The sequence below is a fragment of the Callorhinus ursinus genome, unplaced genomic scaffold (assembly GCF_003265705.2).
Source record: "Callorhinus ursinus isolate GAN/ISIS: 27379988/994484 unplaced genomic scaffold, GSC_fseal_2.0 scaffold8, whole genome shotgun sequence".
NCBI lineage: Eukaryota > Metazoa > Chordata > Mammalia > Carnivora > Otariidae > Callorhinus > Callorhinus ursinus.
In genome coordinates this window covers 39210542-39232560 of record NW_027397070.1, presented here as the reverse complement: position 1 = coordinate 39232560, position 22019 = coordinate 39210542, and the positions used below count along the sequence as shown (strand labels likewise).

The window sequence follows — 22019 nt, the reverse complement described above, 5'->3', positions numbered from 1 at the left end:
GAGTCCATAGTCTCTCACGGTTCATCTCCCCCTCCGATTTCCCCACTTCATTTTTCCCTTCCTTCTCCTAATGTCCTCCATGCTATTCTTATGTTCCACAAATAAGTGAAATCATATGATAATTGACTTTCTCTGCTTGACTTATTTCACTTAGCATAATCTCCTCTAGTCCCATCCATATTGATGTAAAAGTTGGGTATTCATCCTTTATGATGGCTGAGTAATATTCCATTGTATATATGGACCACATCTTCTTTATCCATTCGTCTGTTGAAGGGCATCTCAGCTCTTTCCACAGTTTGGCTATTGCAGACATTGCTGCTATGAACATTGGGGTGCATATGGCCCTTCTTTTCACTACATCTGTGTCTTTGGGGTAAATACCCAGGAGTGCAATTGCTGGGTCATAGGGTAGCTCTATTTTTAATTTTTTGAGGCACCTCCACGCTGTTTTCCAAAGTGGCTGTACCAACTTGCATTCCCACCAACAGTGTAAGAGGGTTCCCCTTTGTCCATAACCTCTCCAACATTTGTTGTTTCTTTCCCTGTCAATTTTTGCCATTCTAACTGGTGTAAGGTGGTATCTCCATCAAAATCCTAGAGGAGAACGTAGGCAGTAACCTCTTTGACATCGGCCACAGCAACTTCTTTCAAGGTACATCTCCAAAGGCTAGTGAAACAAAAGCAAAAATGAACTTTTGGGACTTCATCAAGATAAAAAGCTTCTGCACAGCAAAGGAAACAGTCAACAAAACAAAGAGGCAACCTACGGAAGGGGAGAAGATATTTGCAAATGACACTACAGATAAAGGGCTGGTATCCAAGATCTATAAAGAACTTCTCAAACTCAACACCCAAAAAACAAATAATCAAGTCAAAAAATGGGCAGAAGACATGAATAGACACTTCTCCAAAGAAGATATACAAATGACTAACAGACACATGTTCATCATCATTAGCTATCAGGGAAATTCAAATCAAGGAAAGAGTGGTTCTAACCCAAAAATGTGGTAAGGGAAAGTCCTAGCATGGCAAGTGCATCAGGCCTGGTGAACAGCTGATCCACAGGGAAAGAAGGTCCGTGGAGGTTGTATCTGGATAAAATGGGGATTCCATGCAACACTATCATTGAGAGGCAGAAATAAAATTGAGGCTATTTTAACAGTTTGTCTTCTGTCAACAAGAAAAACAAAAGGCAATTGGAAATCTTGGGACAAAAATAGTTTTATAACAAAGTCATGGATCACATGTCAATGTTTATTATATTATGACATATTTGGAGTATTGGTTGAGTGTCAGGACAAATCATCTGTTTTCAGATGACGTTCTTCAAATGTCCCAAGGGTTATGATATTTTACCTGTAGAGAAAGAAAAGTAATTATATGCTACCATTTGGCTCTGTGGTGAGTAATATTTACATAGTAATTACAACAAAAATGGTATTTATTTATTGGCTTGTTAGTCTTTAGACTCACCCTATAAACAAAGTGTGGAAGATGTTATTAAGGTTATGGAATGGCATTTAAACGTTCTTATCATCAACCATGTAAAAGTAAATATGGATAACAGCAGATGTATGGCTATGGAAAGAAGTAGGTTAGGAACAGTAAGATTCTTAGAGTGGTAGGTGGTGGTCAAGAAATACTGCTAAAAGTTGATGGAGCAACAACAAAAAAATAGATGTTTATGTATATTATTTAAAATTTATATTGGCTGCTAATAGATACTATGAATAGTTGAGTGTTGCTATTTATTCCTGATAGAAAACAGAAGGTGGGGGCGCCTGGGTGGCTCAGTTGGTTGGGCGACTGCCTTCGGCTCAGGTCATGATCCTGGAGTCCTGGGATCGAGTTCCGCATCGGGCTCCCCGCTCAGCGGGGAGTCTGCTTCTCCCTCTGACCCTCTTCCCTCTTGTGCTCTCTGTCTCTCATTCTCTCTCTCAAATAAAATCTTAAAAAAAAAAAAAGAAAAGAAAACAGAAGGTGGTAGAAGAAAGACTGTTGTCATATCCTCAGCTCATCCCTAAATAGTAAATAATCATGTTAATTGTTAGAATATTGACTGGGGAATTTTTAAAAAATTAATGAGTGCCTTTCAATTATTAAACATTTTCTCTAAAGGGGAGGGGCCCTCTAGGGCACTGACTTAATGTTTTTGGTGCTTGAGGCCCAAAGAGCATAAAGGGTACAAATATTGCAGGTTTCCAACTGCCCTGATTGTCTTTGGTAATCATAAAACTGCTGGAGAAATGACCTGTTAAAAGCAAAGAAGGCCAATTTCCTGATGCACCACCGAGCACGAGTGCGCTCATTCTGCCAGCCTGTTTGATTGCAGGGGCCTCTTCATGCTCTGCTCAAGTGGGCCTTGCTGGGGACATGGGTTTGGAGGCTGCAGTTCCCATCCACAGGTCCCCAGACACCACGGAGGTGACCTCTCAGCCTCTGGGGACCAAGATGGCCCTGTCTGCTGCGCCCACACCTGAGATCCGGGTGCCAGAGGATGTTTGCTTGAGGCATGTGTCTTGTGTGAGGCACGTGACAGCCTCACACCCATGTCATTGCTCTGCGTGCTGACTGATGAGACAGAAGAACTAAGTGAGTGGCCAAGGCAGTCCTTCTTGGGTGGGTTTTCTTCAGAACTGTCCTAGAAACATGAGCCTTTGTTATAAGGGAAGAGGTCTGTCCCCATGGAGGGCGAAGTGCTGTGCTTCCCTACTGACACTGAAAACCTGCTAAGCTGGACCCCCTGAGTTGGAGGCCCTTGAACGGGGACTCCTGTCAGGCATCTAAGCCCCCTGTTCTCCCCAGTGATATCTTCCACTTTAAAGTGGAAAGTGGGTCAAATCTCTGTAGTTAACTTCTTTCTTAAAATGGAGAGGACGAGCTTCTGTAAAATGGGGTTTAAAAAATGATTTATTGAATCCAACTTAAGAGATAATGCAAAAGTATGATTGGCTAATTGACAACGGCTCTCTGACGTCCTACGTGTTCTAAATAGGCTAAGCTTTGAAAAGTCGGCCATGACCATAGCCTCATACTAAGAAATTCTCGTGCACTGCTTTGTAATTATGGAAGTAGTGGAGTTCTAGGGAGTGGAACCTCACTGCCACAGCTTAAACCAATTAGATCGGTAGAAGGTGTCTGATGCAGGGATTAGGAAATCCTTAGGCTGGCCAGTGATGTCACATAGCCAGTGATGTCACATGGCCAATGATGTCGCATGGCCAATGATGTCACATGGAGTGGCTACATAAGGATATCGTGAGTCTTCCTTAGAAATCCAGACTGGAATTAGGGAGAAAGGGTTGATTAGTTTGTAGGAGGAACAGAGATGGGCCAACACACTGAGAGAAGATAGCACCCAGGTATGCTAGAGAAGAGTCCAGGAGGACATAATAACCATGAGCATACAAGTTAGGAGGTCCTAGAGCAGAGGCTGACAGGGCTCCTGGGGACGCAGAAGCAGAGACAGAGAGGACCTTTGTCAGTGTTAGGGGTGGAGTTCACAGTAGTGATTTATGAGACTCTGCAGCTGAGAGAATGTCTGAATTAGACTCCTGTAGTCGCCCAAGGCCTGGTATGCAGCTGCTTCTGGGCTTCATGACACCCCCTTGCTCAGGTGCACATCCTTATGACAGCCTCCCCTAATGCAAAATAACATGAACAAAGACCCTGAGTAAACATGCATCCTGCTTACCCTGCCTTTCTAGTTGGACACACCCTTTTCAGATGGCTTTCCCAGGCAGGTGATGAAGTAGCTGAGGTGGTGAAAAGCTGATCTGAAGCTGGGCAAGTCAGTTCCGCCCCCAGAAGCCGAAGAGCAGTAGCCAAGGCAACTTCCTTCATGGGAGTCCAGGAGACAGCAGGCAAGGGCAGTGAGGAGAAAGTTCTGTGTGCCCGCCAATTATGGCACGAACTTGATTTCCAATGTCTTTGCTGCCAAGGACTCTCTCCTCCCCCAAAAACCACTTTGATTTTTCTCCAAAGACACTGTTTCGAAAGGATTTAATCTAGCAAACCAACCGTGTTCGTTTAGGTATTAAATCATTTTTCCATTGGAATGGATGTGGATCTTGACCATAAACTCCAAGTGCATAATTCTTACTTTTATAATCTGTGATTTACCTGACTTGAAGTTCCCATTTCACTGAGCTGGGAGGAAATTTAACATCCGCTATTCTTGAAGCTCCCTGTCCCAAGTGGGGTAGAGGGTAGGGGATGGCATTGGCCGTCTGTGCACAGGCCTACCCTCCACACCTCCCACACTGTGTTCAGGCATCAGAATCTTCACTGTGGCTGGAGACCCAGGACTAGGGTGCTTTTCCCTGAGTGTGGACACAGATGTTCCCTCTGAGGTCTGGCTTTTGCCTGGGGGCATCGCCTTGGAGTGGGGCAGTTGTTCAAGATCTTTCTGTGCCAGTGGAGAAATTTTGACTTCTGCTGGGGAGAGACTTCCCCCTGTAAAATTCATCTGTATTCTAGATTGAATAGGAAGACCAGTACCTGTGGGAAATTTACAAACCATAATTTGAGCATTCAGAGAGGCAGACAGACAGACACACAAACACACACACACACAAATGTGAGTGTATGTGTGGGCATGCGTGTGTATTAAAATCATCTCCAACATAACGTTTTCTCTCTCAGAACGGAATAATAATTATGTTGATTAAATGCACACGGCATCTGGGACCACATGGCAAGTATAAATAAGCCAGTGGGATTTCTTGAGTTTCCCCTTGGTTGAGTCCGAAAGCGAAGAGGAGCCGTGTGGATTAGAGACACTCGTAAAATAAATTCTCCGAAGCAAGTCAATGAACTGTCAGCTCAGTCTCATTATCTTTGGGGAGACCCCAAATGAGGCTTTATTTCTAACCTTTCTGGTTGCAGGAAAAGTAGAAACTGCCAACATCTCCTTGTTAAAGCCTCCTGTTGCCATGCACTTGCCGCCAGCTGAATCCTGACTCTGGGCCTCCGCAGAGGAACCGAGTGACCCTGGAGTTGGGGGGTGAGTTTTCTGTCTGGGCTCCCGAGTTCCTTTCCAGGTGCCCTCCTGTCTGTCTTCCAGAGTGCATGGAAGTGGCTTCCTCTTTCTGTGTTGCTCTTTGTTGTTGGGTTAACAGCCTTGAATGTGTAGACCTGTCCCCTCTACTCGGAAGGTGCTGGCTTGTCAAAGCCAGCCAAGGTTTTCTACAGTGTGCTTTTGTGCCTGGTTGGGGGAGGGGGGAGAGCAGGGTAGGAATGTCTTTCCTCTGTCCAGTGCTTCAAGTCTGGTGAAGTCAGGAATTCTGCGTACACTACTCCCCCTGATCTCACACCATCCTGGGACGTGCCAGTGGTGTTCTTTATTCAGAAATGTGAAAAATGGGGCTCAGGGAGGTGGAGGGATTTGCTCAGGATCGCAGAGCAGAGCTGGCCCCGGAAACCGGCTCTTCTGTTTCCCACTCCTATACTCTTGGCCTGGGATACCGAGCTGCTTCTCAATGACCAGTAGTAGGCATATGTCGAGCTTTTTATATGAGATGAGCATTTCTGTAGCCCTTGGAAATAACAAAAGTATCAGACACATGTATTGCCCTCAAGCGGCCTATAGTTTACTTGAGCGTTTCTGCCTGTCTGTCTGGGGCAGTCTGCAAGGTTGAACAAAAACACAGTCCTTGCCTTTAGGACCTCACAGCCTAAAAGGAAGTCAGTATCAGCACTCTGCTCCCTTGTAAGGTACAGAGAACCCAGCTGGAACCTGTTTTTCTTTGTTCACTGGTTCTACATAAACAGACCTAGGGACACCTCTGGCCCCTCACAGAAGGAGCTTGAAGAGGATGTGAGATGTTCTCCACCAACCACCACCCTCTCCCCCTGCCCCCTTGCATTCTCTCCCTCTAATCAGGCACCTGCAGCCAGGCCACCCTTGGTTAGCCAGGGAGAGGATGGAAGAAGCAGCTTGGGGCTGACGTGGGGTTCAGTGTTGTTGGTATGCAGAGCACCCCCACTTCATCCCCGGCCGTTGATAACCTTGATCCAAGTGGTGAGAAAGGAAGGGTTTGGGTTGGGGGCTGGTGATGAGAAGGAAAAGAGTGGTGGTAAAAAGGTGTAGCATCCATTTCTTGTTCATTCCTTTGAACTGGGCTTGACTCAGAAATGGAAAATGCGGTCGAAAATGGAAAAGCTGTCTTTGTGGCACACTGGGCTAGGGGTGCATCCAGGGGCTCACAGAAGGTTCTGAAACACTGAGGCTCTGGGCCCCACAGCACTGCGAGGGCACTGGAAACAGAATGTGGCCCAGGGTAGGCAGTGAGACAGTCTCCCCGATTCTGCACAGGACCCTGCACCAACCAGCTCCCCAAGGCCAGGCACAGAAGTCAGTCCCTTGCCCTGATAGGGCATCCTGATGAACACGGGCAGGAGTGGCTGTGGGGGTGGGGGACACAGCATAGTTGTGGCTATGAACAGCCAGGGACAGGAGCCTGAAAAGAACAAGGCAGAAGCCAGGAATTCCAAGGCTGACAGACTGCCCTGTGGGCATCGTGTGCATCCCATAGCAAAATGGTGATGGTAATCAAGTTTCAGCCTTTGGAATCACTGCGACGTGACCCAGGTGACACATGGAGCACAAGGACCGAGGGCCTTTGTTACGGTGGGGGCTCTCCGACACAAACCTGGTACAAATAGGTAACGTGCGGGTACAAAATCTCCTCCCTCTCAGAATCTTCTTGCTTTTTCTTCCTTTTATCTAACTTGTCTGCAAACCTCTAGCCTAGTTAATCTATGTTGTCTTACCTCTTCCGTTCACAAAACCAGATCTTTTCCTTCTTGGTTTTTCTCGGCTCTATCTGCCATGGAGGTCTCACTTGATGCAGGAATCACCCTCTGGACTGAGAAAAGCAATTGATCAAAACGCCCGTGAACGGTTCGCTCTCTGAAGTCGGTCTCAAAGACCTGTCATCTGACTCTGACCCTACCGACAGGTGACCAGAGGCAAGTTACTTACCTTCTTTGAGGTACAGTTGTCTTTGCGTGTGAAATAAAAATGATCTCCCTGAGGCAGCAAAGGGGCACCTCTCTCTAATTGTCCAGTGCCATGTATGTGGTATGGGTGGTTACTCTTCTTTCCATAGGACACAATCCACATCCTCCCAACATAGTTTCCAACCGGCTGATCTCTGCACTCATCTCTCCGCCTCCTCTCCCAGGGCCTGGATCCCTCCTCTGGCATTTTACTCCTGCAGGAATCCCTAGTCTCCACTAGGTCATTCCCCTCAACAGCGAACACATGCTGTAATAGCTCCCAGCTTAGAGAAAAGTTATCCTCTCTTGACCCCGCATTTCCCTTCCGTGACAGCCTCACTTCTCTGCCCCTCTTTGCAGTAAAAGATTTCAAAAAAAGGTGCCTGTACTCACTCTCCCCACCTCTTCCATTTCCTCTTGAGACGGCCCCAAACAGGCTTTTATCCTCACTACTTCGCAAAAGCAGCCTGACTAAGGTCACCAGCGACCTCGCTGCTGCAGATCCAGTGCTTCAGTCCCATCCTTCTCTCCTCTCCTTCTGGCAGCGTGTCGCACGGGTCACCCCCCGCTTCTCGCGACCTTCGCTCCTGGGACATTGCCGACTCGTTGGCTTTCCTCACACCTCAGGTTCTCGCCCCGCCTCTTCCAGATTTCTAAATATGGACTGCCTCAGAGAGCAGTCCTCTTTTCTAATTATGTTCCCTCTCCAGGAAATCCCCAGTCTCATGGCTTTAAGTCACATCTGTCTGCTGTCAGTTCCTTGTACGTGTCTCCAGAACCGTGCATCCAGCCACCTACTCACATCCCCACATCCTACCCTCACCTCCACATCCACTCCACCGGCTGTGTCTTCACATGGACTTAGTATTCAACTTCTCACCTCCCAGCCATCGTGATCTCTCTCATCAACTGGGACAGGAGATTCCTAATGGTCCCTGCATCTATACTAGGCTTCCTGTAGTGCATTACTACATGACAGCAAGAGTTATCTTTTTAAAATCCTTTTAAACGGCAAATCTGATGACATCATTCTCCTGCTCAAAATCGTCCAGGAGCTTCCTGTGAAAATGTAAAAGCCTTCCGGCCCCTCGTGGTCCACCTCTCGCTGTACCTTTGGCCTCATCTCCCACCACTCTCCCTCTCTATCACTCTGCTCCAACCACACTGGCCCACTCACTGTTCTTAGCCTCTGCCAGGTGTGCTCACAGCTCAGGGCCGCTACCTTGTGGTTCCCTGAGAGTAGATGGCCCCTTGTGACAGTTCTCTATTCCTGCACTAGCAACAAATCACCACAAATTTAGCGGCTTAAAATAACCCCACTCATTATCTCTCATTTCTGTAGGCCAGGAGTCTGGCATGACGGGCTGGGTTCTCTGCTCAGACTCTCCCAAAGTTGAAGTCAAGGTGTTGGCTGCTGGGCTGGAGGTTCTGGGAAAGAATCTGCCTCCATGCTCATTTGGGTTGGTGGCAGAATTTGACTGCTTGTGGCTGTGGTACTGCGGTCCCCTTCCCTCTGCCTCTCAGCATCCGGAGGCAGCCCGCAGTCCTTCTCACGAGGCCCCTCCATCTTCAAGCCAGTGACCATGTGTGCCGAATCCTCCCTCTTTGAATTGTGCTGACTTCCTCTTCTGCTTCTGCTTTTTCGCTTTGAAGGACTCGGGTGATGGCATCGAACTGACCCCCATATTCCTGGATAATCTCCCTATTTTAAGGTCAACTAATTAGTAAGCTTAATTAGTCCCTTTGCCATGTAGCATAACATAGTAACATATTCATGAGAATGACACCAGGGATGGAGACCCTGGGGACCAAAATTCTGCCTGCCTTGCCTGTTCTCTCACTTCAGCCATTTGGCCATGTCATCTAAGTCTCTGGCTCCCCCGTCAAACAGTGACCCCCCCGATTCTGCCCTCCCCTCTAATTCCTCTCCCTGCTTGCTTTTCATCATAGCACTTATCAATGCCTGTATTTCATTAGTGTATCATCCGTTCTCTTCACTTGATGGCCAGCTATATGATGGCTGGGACTTTGTTTTATCAATTGCTTTATACATAACAGCTAGAAATGTGCCTAGAACATGGTAATAAGTACTTGTTGAATAAATGTAAAGAAATGAACAACACTCTGCCTCCTCAGTAATCCAGATTGGCTATCTTAAGCAATTGACTGGTTCTCTGTTTCTTAAAATACCTTCTAGCATTTTATCAGTTATCAGTTAGCAAGTATTTGGACACTTTCTACCAACTCTGCTGTTCTAAGCATCCCCTTGGCTATGCTAAATCTTGCAGTTGAAGAACTTTTGGTTTTTCCTGGACTCTTAAAACATTCTAAAGGCAAAATAAGACAGTTGTAGGGGTGTGCCTCTTAAACTATAGCTCTGATGAAAGAAGTATCACATTCCTTTATTTTCTCTGATTAACTTGAATCTGTTTGAGACCATGCTCTCGGTTGGTAGGAAACATCAAGTCCTTATTATTAATGGGTGATTCAAAAATGAAATAAGATACCTTCCTTAGGGAACTTACTGTTAAGTAAATTTGATTAGATGTATTAATGATACATCATTTTTCTATGTTTTCAGTATACAAATATGTTGAGTGATAAATAAAAGATACTGAAAACATGCTTTGGGAGTATGTGGTGGGGAGAAATAGTGGGCATAGAAATTAATTCTTGGGACTGGGCAATGGAGCTAGGATTGCATATAGGCCAGATCTTGGTGGATGGGTAAGCCTAGGCAGCTAGTGATAGAAAAGGCAGGCAGAGTTGGGGAAGCAAGGTGAGAGCATAGTGTGCAGAAGGAAAGACAAGGCTGTGTGGAAGGAACAGGGAGTGGTGGGAAAGAGCAAAATGGGGCAAAAGAAACAGCCCCATCACAAACCCTACCTCCAAATCAATTTCAGGTTGTAGATTCTAAACATCAGTAGCCAAAAATAAAACTTCGGTAAGATAATATAGGGCCTCTGGATGGGGAAAGGCTCTCAAAACAGGACAGCAAACATATACTCATAAAGGAAAAGTGACAAACTGGACTTCATTGGAATGAAAAAATCTCTGTTCATCAAAAATGTCACTAAGAGAGTAAAAAGGCAAGCAACACAGTGGGTGAAGATATTTGCAACACATATAACAAGGAACTTACATCCAGAATATATAAATAACTTCTATAAAACCATAAGAAAATAATAGACAAACCCAATGGAAAAATGGGCAAGTGATTTGAATAGGTATTTTATAAAAGAGAATATTTGAATAAATAATAAACATATAAAAAGTTTAATTAGTCATGGAAAATGCAAATTAAAACCACAATGGGATAACACTTCATACTAACTAGAACAGGCTAAAACCTAAGACCGATAATATTAAGTTTTGGGAAGGATACGGAGTAATCCAAATTCTTATACATTGCTGGTGGAAATGGAAATTGGCACAAACACTTTAGAAAATTGAACATTACATACTTACGTTAAAAATACACATACCTTATGATCCAGCAGTTCTACTCCTATGTGCATATCTGGCAGAAATATATACACTTGAGTACCAAGAAATGTGTACAAGCATTATTCATGATAGCCTCAAATTGCAAAGAACCCTAAGATTCATCAACAGTAGAATGGGTAAATGAATGCTGTTTATTCATGTGATGGAATGCTAGGCATTCAAGAAAATGAACAAAATATATTCACACATAGCATGAATAAACAATATAGTATTGAATGAAAAGAAGCCAGAAGTTTTAAATATATGATACCATTTAAGTTAGTTCAAAACAAATTGTAATATGATATTCAGGGATAGTGTTTATGTGATAAAACTATAAAGAAACAAAAGGAATGACTACAATAAAGTCAAGATGGTAGTTTCCTTTGTGGGGGTGGTAAGGATACAGATTAGGAGGGAGTTGTGAATGTTCTCCCTTTAATCTGGGTGGTAGTCACATAGGGCTTCACTGCTTTAAATTCATTCTGACATTTTATTATTATAAGCAATACCTCGTAGATATCGTTTTCCCATTGAATGGTTGAATTCTTAGAACATGTTCTCAGAAATATTATTTTAAGGTGAAAAATTATGAATATTTTCATGAATATTGATATTTGCAGATAATTTTCCAGAAAAATTTTTAGTAGTTCAAATTGCCAGCCACTGTGTATGAGTGGATTCATTCATTTAGTCATTCAGCAAATATTTATTTATTTATTTATTTATTTATTTATTTATTTATTTTTATTCAGCAAATATTTAATAAGCACCTATTATATTCTGGCACTATCTCTGCTGTCAGAGAGTTTAATGTCAAATGAGGAAAACAAAAATTGACTACAACTGGGGATCTGGGGAAGGTCCCCTGAAGACCAGATCCACATAGTCCATTAGTTGTGAAATGTGTCATGACTGTGTGTTTCAAAAGGTATGAAAGTCCATTGGTGGTTTTTGAGCACCAAAAAAAGATATGATTAGAATATGAATGGAATGAATATGATATGAATAGAGTGGAGCTTTAGAAAGATGGATATGTCATCAGTTGTAGGAGAGATTGGCTGGGGGAGTGACAGATGCCGGAGAGAATTGTGTGAAGCTTTGGGGTGAAAAGAAGTGAGGGTTCCCAACTAGGAAAGACCAAGGGCAAAGAAGGAAGGGGAGAAGATCTAAGTTACTGTAATGCTATTTAACAAGTTAGGAGATAATGCATAAACCATGTAAAATGTCATAGTACAAACACAGAGTATAATCAGACCATTAGGGTTGACAGTTCCACACTACAGATGGCTGAATGACTTTTGGGTCTAATTTTGACACATGTCTGTCCTACTCCATGTCATATACAACCTGATGGTTAGACAGTCGTGTAGCCCGATTAGTGTGGCTGTGGGAACCTGAATGCCTATATTCCTAATTTTTGTGTATTTAAAAATATGCCCCAAATGATACTCGAAGATAGCTTTTTGCATCCCAAAAATATTGTGGTTTTCTCAGGATACTGCTAGCCTGGCACCATAATAGACTCTGGCTTTCTGATACATTTGCTCTTGCAATGCCATTACAATTTATTGCTGAAAATGAACACAAGTGGCATCAAAATGCTCCCCAACAGTTTTTACCAGCTCTCTTCATAAATCAAGGGGCCATAAATCAGGCAGATGTTAAACATCCAAGTTGAAGCTGCATCTCTAGGTCTGAGCCCGGAGTCTGCGCTGATATGTGGCTGGGAACCATGTATGCTTATCTTCTCTGCCAGAGCAGATGGGACAGCACTAACCAAGAATTACAGACTCGGGATCCTGAAATCCCACAGAATTAATGAATTGTAAAGTTTTTACAGAGATTGGGGAAATGGAAGAAGTGTAACTTAATGGCTTGGTTTAGCAACCCTTCAGCTGCTGTCTGTTCTGCTTCTTTTTATGGGCAGTGGCCGTTGAGATCCATTCAGGCCAACACTGTCCCTACACTTGTGTGTCTCTGGGGGGATGGCATGTGTCAGCGCTAAAAGCTTCCAAACCATCACAGTGAGATTTTGAATGTTCAGGAGACTTCAGCTTAATTTTAATAATTTAATGCCTTGTAAAACCAGAAGCAAGTCCCGAAAAACTGAGCTTTACCTAAGAGAAACTTAGCTGCCTCTATTTCCCCGTATTCCTGTTGGCTGCCTGTTAATTTCTCTAATGCCTTCTTCACCTGTCTTTGCATAATTTATCATTTTCTTGCTTTCCTCACTATTTTCTTTCTGATCTGTGAAACCAACACTTATTTTCTTTCTGTGTGCCTCTTGGAACCTTGCAAACTCAGTCAAAAATCTTCGAGGACAATATAACTATCATTTGCTGAGAACTAACTATGTTCCAGCATTGTGCTGACTCTTTACATATATTGTTTCTGTGATAATGTCACCATCTTTTACCTAAGACAGTGGAAACTCAGGCTGCTTAAGTAGTATTAAAGTTACAAATTAGTAATGGCTTTTCTGGTATCAAAAATCTCTACCTGACTCTAAAAACTTATTTTTATTTCCATGTTCATTGTCTACCTCTCACCAAAAATGTAACAAAATAATCTGAACCCAATTTTGCTCCCTTGAGGATTTGGAAAGTTGGATGCTTTATCAAATTTTATGCACATCTGCCCTTCTCACGACAGCTTCTGCCCTCAGGGGGGGTTAACAGCTTCCAGGGTTTCAAGCTGCAACTCTCCTGGACTCAGAGGTCTGGCTGAGGTTTTTCAGAGGTGAAGGAAAATTCTCATTTGCTCCAGGCTGCAGACTTTGAGCAGTTTTGCTGCTTAGTCTGGAGCCCATCCTGAAGTTGAAGAACATCACTAACCGTGCCCCCAACTGACGGATAAATCTTGCTGTCATCATGCTTGTCACTGACCACATCTCATATTCCCTGGGCTGTGCCCTGAAGAAGGATTGCCTCTCCAGGTGGCTGTTTAGGCCCGAATCACTGCCGCATACATCATCCAGGCAAATCAGATCAGGCGAATTCATTGCACATGTTGGGGAGTGATTCCACCAGATAAAATACATAATGTGCCACAGTTGATCTAGCACTCACTCACCAGAGCGACCTCTCCGAGAGTGGTCTGCTTGCTTAGTAGGAAAAGGGAGGGCTTAGTGGTGGAAAAGGGAACCACTATGAAGCTACTGTTGAGTCTACTAAGGAGAGATCTAAAACAATGCTACATTAAAAAAAGCTTTCATCTTTTTATAACAATAGCTTTCAAACAGGCTCAAAAGGAGAGAAAATAATAAAATGAAGCTTCTTATGCCCATAAATCATATAATAACAAATACTAATATAATCATTATTAAGATATTGTACCATGAAAAACTTACAACAATGCCCAAGACTTCAGGGATCAAATCACACACAAAAAAATGAAGAAATAATTACTAGGTTGGTATGTCTTATACAATGGAGTATACTTGATTAAAAGTTCATATTCATATCTGTATTTCCTTCTTCTCATTGAAATACTGTTAAAAGTAATTCCCCAATCATCTGTTATTGCTCTAGAAATTTTCATATAAAAACAAGCATATATAGTATATTAAAATTTTTGTTACATCTGCTTCATTTTTTCATAAAAACCTACTTTTGGGGCTTAGAAATAGGATATCAGCTTATAGGCTTCATATGTGCTGGGGAAGAGAAGTAACAAGAGTCAAACTCAAACTTCCTGCTGCTTTTTCTCAACAAATAGATACCCATTCATTTGTTTAAAAATGTTTACTGAGCACCTACTATAAGCTAGACTCTGCCAGGCCCTGGCAATAAAAATAACAAAAAGAAAAATTCAGGGTCACCTGGGTGGCTCAGTTGGTTAAGCGTCTACCTTCGGCTCAGGTGACGATCCCAGGGTCCTGGGATCGAGCCCCACATCAGGCTTCCTGCTCGGCGGGGAGCCTGCTTCTCCCTCTCCCTCTGCTGTTCCCCCTGCCGGTGCTCTTTCTCTCTGTGTCAAATAAATAAATAAAATCTTAAAAAGAAAAAAAGAAAAAGGCAGCATGGTGTTGGAAAGAGCATTGGCTCTGCCACATACTGGGTGCTCAACAAATGGTCATGAACAATATTCATAACAATTCATAACAATAAAACTATAGTTATTATATACTATCAGGATAAGGTTCTGCCCTTTCAACCTCACTGAATGAGGCAGACATTTAAAATCATAGGTGCATCAAGCTTATAAACACTGGGATGGAATTACCTATGGGGCACAGTGGGGAAAATAAAGAGGGAATTAATTGTATTTAGGATGGGTGATAATTGAACTGATGCAGTACAGACACAGAAGGGGCCCTCCAGATGGGGGCTTGGCGTGCAGGGGTGCAGGTTGTGGGGACAGAATGGCAATCCAGTGGAGGGAAGAGCCTGAGTAAATGCACAAATCTGGAAAGGTATGGAGAGTTCATGGCACTCCACATAGGCACCATCACTGCACTGGGAGGTAGACGTCATTTTTTTTTAAGATTTTATTTATTTGAGAGAAAGCATGAGCAGGGGGAGAGGCAGAGGGAGAGGGAGAAACAGACACCCTGCTGAGCAGGGAGCATGATTTGGGGCTTGAATCCAGGACCCTGGGATCATGACCTGAGCCATAGGTAGACACCCAACTGACTGAGCCTCCCAGGCGCCATGGGAGGTAGACATCATAAATAACCTTTATGCCTTTGAACTGTAGCCTGTGAACACTGGGGAGCCAGTGAATAATTTTAAACAAAGGAGTTCAAGGATTATATCTGGGAGCTGTAGGTGATGTGGGTATCCATAGTGCCCAGACTAGCAAAACCTAGAAATTGAAAAAAAAATGTTAAATAAATATTACATTTCCATAAGGTTTGAGAGAGACTTGTTGTAAAAGCTGAAAACTACTAGTAATGAGAGCCCATAAGGATAATGCATTGTCACTGCATGTGATCAGGTGCCTTCCCATTGATCTTGCCTATAACTAGAGTTCAGTGCTTGCTCCCCTTCCAAATTCCTTATATCCCTGAAGTCTGTCATGGCCTCCCACCCCAGACACCAAAGCTGGACCTTAGGGTCAGCCTCGACTCCTCCTTCTTCAGAGTACCCCTGGCTCCCTGTCCTATCAGAGATCTAGTAAAGCACTGAGTCCTACCGATTTTATCACCTAAGTGTTGCTCGTATCTAGTCCTTCCTTTTCCCCCCCCTGCAACTGTCTTAGCACGGGCCTTTATCATCTCTCACCTGGACGAAGACCCGCTAACGAGATGGCCTGCCTCCCATCACCTGCACACCCTGATCCAATCCGGTGACGCCTTTGTTTGTAATTCCTCACGGGCTCCCCACTGCTCATAGGATACAGTTTGAAGGCACAAACAGTTGTGTACAATGTGGCCTCCTGTCTACCCCCCACTTCAGTCACAGTGCGTATGTGGAGTGCCCCGATCTTCTCAGCTCTGCATGGACTCTAATATGAATTCCCAGGTAACCTCGCTCAAGGGGGCCCTCATGGTCCAGTCTCCAAACATGATCATGATCAAAAAACATAGTCCATCAACTAAAAAGAAATTTCCAATAACTAAGTTTTGTTTTTGTTTTTGTTTTTAATTGCTATCCTTGGACATTTTAAAGGGACTCAATCCTGAGAACCATTTCTCTTTTTACAACTTTTTCTCTTCCATCCATTTCCCTCGTATGCTGCAAATACTCCCCATGTCTCCCCTGTGTAGCCCTCCCCAAACCCTGGCTCTCATCCCTCCATCCTTCCATTCCCCCTTCTACCTCGGTTCTGTGCTGCAAAAGGCCAGAGGACCGGAGGGCCAGAGCAGGCAGCAACTGACCAGACAAAGCCAGATACCTCTTTAGTGAGCAGAGAGAGAACAAGCTGGAAATATATACAACTACAATTTGGGTTTCATTACACGAAGATGAATAAGCCATCTGTGATGATGGATAGCTCGCTCCCCACGGATGTGTATGTCATAATCATTTCATGTTTATTTTTGTTGTAGGCAACTTTCATCTGTGGATGGCAATGCCAACATGATAATGAGCCAGGAAAGCTTGCTTACTGGAAGAGGGCTTGAGGGCAGCTTGTGTTAGGGAAACTGCCTCTGCCAGGAAGCCAGGACTGTCTGTTCTCCTCAGAACTCACACTACACGCTGCTTTTGGTTGGCATCACCTGTGGCACTTTAGGGAGTGTTTTGGAATTGGCTTTCCCTAGGGTAAAGAACAGAAAGGCAGCGAGGGCTGAGCCAGCAGACCACTTTGGCTGTGGGGGGCCCCTTTGCTTTGGTCACGATTTCTGACTTAGCCTGGCTCCTTGCCTAACTACTGGCTCCATGAGCTCCAGGGCCTTCCAGTGTTTCTGTCATGTTAGTTTTGGGTGCTGTCTGCTTATCTGGACTTCAGCTTCTTTGCTGTCCCTATCTGCTATTCTGAAGGGCCCTGCTCCTGGCCTGACTGCTCAGAACCTGTGAGAATTTAGCAGCAGGAGGGGAGGAGCCAATTAAGGACATGCTGAGGGAAGAAGGGATTAAATGGCCCACATTGGGCCAGAGAGAAGGTAATTTAGGAGAGACTGTATAGCATGTGGTTTTTGACCTTGGTGGCACATTGGAGTTACCTAGAAAGTTAAGAAAAAAGAAAGAAAGAAAGATACTTGAGTCCCAAACCAGTTGAGTTGAAATCTTTGGGGTTGGGGCCTGTGGAGGCCAGCCTTCAGGATTGAACCCCGCCCCCCGCCAGTGGTCCTTCCGCTAGGTATTACCTCCCACAGAATATGGGCAGAACTTTGTGACTTTCTTCAGACAGAGTAAGATGGAAGTGAAAGTATGTGACTTGCAGACCATGTCATAAAAGACATGGTGGTATTGCCTTCTAACTCTCCCAGATCACTTGCACTGGGGAAAGCCAAAATGTCATGTCATGGATAGACCCATGGAAGGCCCATAGGTGAGGAACTTTGGCCAACGGCCATGTGACTGCGTTTGGGGGTATATTCTCCTTCTCCAGCCACGCCCCAGGTGATGGTAACCCCAGCTGACACCTTGATTGTAGCATCATGAGAAATGCTAGACCAGAACCACCTGGCTAAGCTGCATCCATATTCCAGACCTACAGAAACGGTGAGATGATACATTTATGATTTTTAAGCCACTTAGCATGGGGTTATTTGCTGCACAGCAATAGATAATACTGGGCTGGAACATTGGTAGTTTTTTTTTTTTTTTTTAGGATTTTATTTATTTGACAGAGAGAGAGCACAAGCAGGGGGAGTGGCCGACAGAGGGAGAAGCAGGCTCCCTGACAAGCAGAGAGTCTGATGTGAGGATCCATCCCAGTATCCTGGGATCACGACCTGAGCCATAGGCAGATGCTTAACTGACTGAGCCACCCAGGCACCTGCATCTGTAGTTTTTACAAGTTTCCCAGGTGACTCAGAAGTGTAGTCACTGCTATTAAGGATTGAATGAGAGGAGCCTGGGAGTCACTGGGAGCTGTGGAAGGGAACGGATACCCACCAGCCACCAGGCGTCAGTAACCATGTTACACACTTACATCTAGTATCTCGCTGACTTCACTGTACTTTTCAGGAGTTACATTGTATCATCCCTACTTTACAGAAGAGGAAACTGAGGTTTAACAAAACAAATTTGGCCAAGTTAGAAAGACAAAAACCTGGGTCTAGCCTTATTTAGAAGCCTGTACTGTTTCTGCCTGATCCCCTGAGAGATAGGTTGGACCAAGGAGAGAGATCTGGTTCCTGCTGAGCCAGAGCCAGGAGCCTGCTTGTCGGTCTTTTGTACCTGGATTCACCTTCTGTTCCAGTGGCTGATAAGTGCTCATCCGAAGGAGTGCTGATTACATGCTCACCAGGGATGTTATGTGCATCAACATCTAGCCCTCAATAAATGTTTGCTGGGGAAGCCTAAGGCAAGAGCTGTTTTGCAGAGAGGAGGCTGGGCTAAACTGTGTAGCCCTACCAGCCAGCATGACCCAAGTGGGGCTTTTCTCTTCAATCCTTGGAGATCTATGGGCCTAGGGTCCTGAGCTATTCTTTCTGGCCACGCTAAGCCACCATTTAACCATGACTACTAAGCCTGAAGCCCTTTCCCATTGCTACCCACAGTGTACTAATGTGACCCCCTGGGTACCAGCTGTGTCTGGACTCCAAGTCACTAAACACGTACTGCCAACCCTGCCCGTCTGTAGCCCTGGGAAGAAAAACTGCCTGGCATTAAAGGTGGCTCTGGAATGAAGTTTAGAGAACAGCTAGCCTAGAAAAAGTGCAAAAGCACATCTCCTCCAGTTGGAACTTTATAGGAGAGTTTTTAAAGTCATTGTTATCATCCAAGCTGCATGGTATTCATCATGCTTCAGCTACAAAGACCATTCCTAAAAGAAACACATTATCATAATTGAATAATCTTTAATTACTGATTCCAAAATGAAAAACAGCAAAACAAAACCCAAACCCAGCTCTCAATTTATGTTTAGTGACGATTACAGAAAGTTAATATCTTGTGGAAATAGCTCAGTAAGTTTAATTACTCAGCAGTGGTGCCCTATAAATCTGGAAGTAAATAGCTAAGTCAATTAGCTGCTCCAGCCTGGTTCACATTACCTTCACCTCCTGTGATGGTGTCTGGGCAAATGTCTTTAGTAACCCAAAGCTATCGTGTCATAGTGCTCAAGCACACAGAGACACTCCTAGGGCTTTGAAAGGTGGTGACAATCATAGGGAGACATCATGTTCCTTCAGTGACCCCCCCCATCACTGTAAGTCAGAGGGGACAACGAAGCCAAGTGCAGCCAGGCAACCAAGGGCAGGGACTCAATGGGAAGTGGAAATCAATGAGGTGCAGACAATACACTCGTGAGGTCCAAGCGACATGTACTCCCCACTCCGCTTTGTCTCTGCCCTGCAAATCTGGGTACTAGTTAAAAATGTGTGTTTGCCATGAGGGTTATGATGACATTTACAAAGTAAAAAAGTTTTTTAATATGGAAAATCATGAAGAAGAAAGTAAAAATCACCTGTATTCCCACTACCCATAGACGATCACTTTCTATGTTTGGAAAAATTTCTAGTCTTTTTAAGAGACACACATATTTTTTTTTTTTAATCTGCATAGTTTCCTTTCTTTTTTTAAAAAAAGATTTTATTTATTTACTTGAGAGAGAGAGATTGCAGAAGCTAGAGAGAACACAGGGGGGGAGGGGGAGGGGCAAAGGAAGAGTGAGAAGCAGGTTCCCCGCTGAGCAGGGAGCCCGATGATGCGGGGCTCAATCCCAGGACCCCAGGGTCATGACCTGAGCCGAAGGCAGACACTTAACCGACTGAGCCACCGAGCTGCCCCTCCCTTCTTGCTTTTTAATTTAGAATTATGTCATGAATATTTCCTCCTGTCATTGAAAAGTCATTTAATGGATGGTCAGTATTCTCTTGTAAGGTGGAATCATTAATTAATTAGCCAGTGTTCTATTTATTAGATATACAGTTTGTTTTTAATTTTTTTTGCTATACAAACACTACATCTATATGCTTTATTTTACATAATCCTTTGTCCTTTTCACTGATAATTTTCTTAAGATAAATTCCAAGGAGTGGATGTTCCTGAGCCAGAGAAGTACACATTTTTAAGTCCCTTTAGGTAATATTTTTAAAACCACTACATTCCTAGATACAGGACCGCCATGTTTGGTTGTGCAGTTGGAACACTGCACAAAGATGCCCAGCTGAGAGGATGAATTAGGGCTGAAATCCAGTTTGCATTTCCCTTGCCCAGCCAGGCACCCTGCAAGTGAGGTACCACATAGCGAAAGGACTGCTTTTTACCACCAGTTGTTACACCATTCGCCTGCAGGGGCTCTCTCTGATCAAAGGGGACTTGTCTTTTCCCCTTGCCTGCCTATGTGGGTGCCTTCTTGTAACTTGTGCATAGGTACTGTATGTACTAGCAAGAGGCTGCTTCAACCGTATGATTTTTTTAAGTCGGCAAATTGATAGGCAAAAATTGGTATCTCATTCAAACTTACATTGGATGTCTCTTTCAGTGGTTTGGATTGCCAAAAGCCTCCCTTCACACCACCTCCACTATTATCTTGCATCTTTTATCAAAGGACCTTCAAATAATTATTCTCTGATCACAAAGTTCTCCAAATTGGGCTTTTAATCTCTTAGTCACTGTGATCCAAACACTAAGGAAGTATGTGTCTCTCATAGTGACTTGGGCAGAGATAGATATGCCATGACTCTAATGTAGCCAAAGCTTTAGGGTCCCTTCCAAGGCTCTGGACCTAATCTGGTATTTAGCAATTTTTATTTATGGTCACCCAAATTGTATAGCCATCAGACACTGCAAAATATGGACTCACCCCTGCATAGAGACTACTGCTCTCATATATTCCCCGCCTCAGATTTCATTTGAATGTCTGTTAGCACTAACTGGGATTCTCTAGAAGCTGTGGATATAGGAAACTGCTATTTAAAAATATTTCCTTCAGATGAGTATGTCCTTTTAGTACTTATGCACTTCCTCCAGTTATTACCTTAGGATTATAATCATCTCTTCTGTCCATGGTGGTTTTTTTAAATAACTTTTTGAAAATAACTTTTCGCTTGTTTGTCCTTGGGCTGCCAATTCAATGCTAGTAATCCTTAGCCCTGCGTTCTCAGTCATGCACATCCTACTTTTTCTAGGATCATCAAACCATCTCTGGTTAACAAAGTTGTCAGTCCCCTCTGATTATATCCATGCTGACTTCAATACCCTTGGTAACCACAGATAACCCCAGGTCTGCTTAAATATATGCACACTGCCAGACTAATTTTTTGTGAGACATCTGTTCACATTTCAGTGGTGGTGCACAGTCTCACTTCGTTCTGTAACCACAACCAGGGATGTTGAATCTAAAAGTAGTTTAGTGAAACTGCCTGGTGTTACATCAAGTTTTTGCCTCTCCTTAGCTTAGGCAAATTACTTAGGTACATTTTGGTTCGGTTTTCATATCTGTAAATTAGGGATCATGATAATACCTACCTCATCAAGTTTTCTGAAAAACAATGAGGTGATGCATATAAAATATTTAGAACAGAGCCTGTGACTTGCGTAGTTGTTATAATAATTATTGCCATTGTTTTGAAAACAACAATAGTTAGAATTGCCATTTTGGAAGAGGATAAATTAAGATAAGATCTGTTTTGTTCATTGCTGTATCCCATGCCTTGAATAGTGCCTGGCTCTTGAAACATACTCAATAAACGTTAGAGTTTAAATGAGTGAAAGAATGATGTCCATAGATCCAGAACTTGCTGCATTTGAGTTGAAGGACCCCAAAGAAATTGAAGTTTGGTTCAGGAGACTGAAGCAGCGCCTGGCTGATGCAGCAGTTTATGATTTAATCAGGGATTCTCAAGCCTTCAGTGGAGAAAATCAATAACAAAGACATGATTTGCTTAAAGGAATTTGGCTGTTTCCTCTAGACCCAGGAAACCACTGCTGAACAGTTCATGGTGCCGGTTCAACTGGCAAGCAATC

At 43.7% G+C, this 22019-nt stretch overlaps 1 long non-coding RNA gene across 1 annotated transcript in view; it reads left to right on the top strand.

Annotated features, from left to right (window-relative positions):
* The window catches only part of LOC141373175 (uncharacterized), a 90987-nt gene that overhangs the window by 8316 nt on the left and 60652 nt on the right, over positions 1-22019 (top strand). The window contains exon 2 of the long non-coding RNA XR_012378880.1: positions 4891-5008. This is a non-coding gene — a long non-coding RNA (uncharacterized lncRNA). The remainder of the gene's footprint in view (positions 1-4890; positions 5009-22019) is intronic.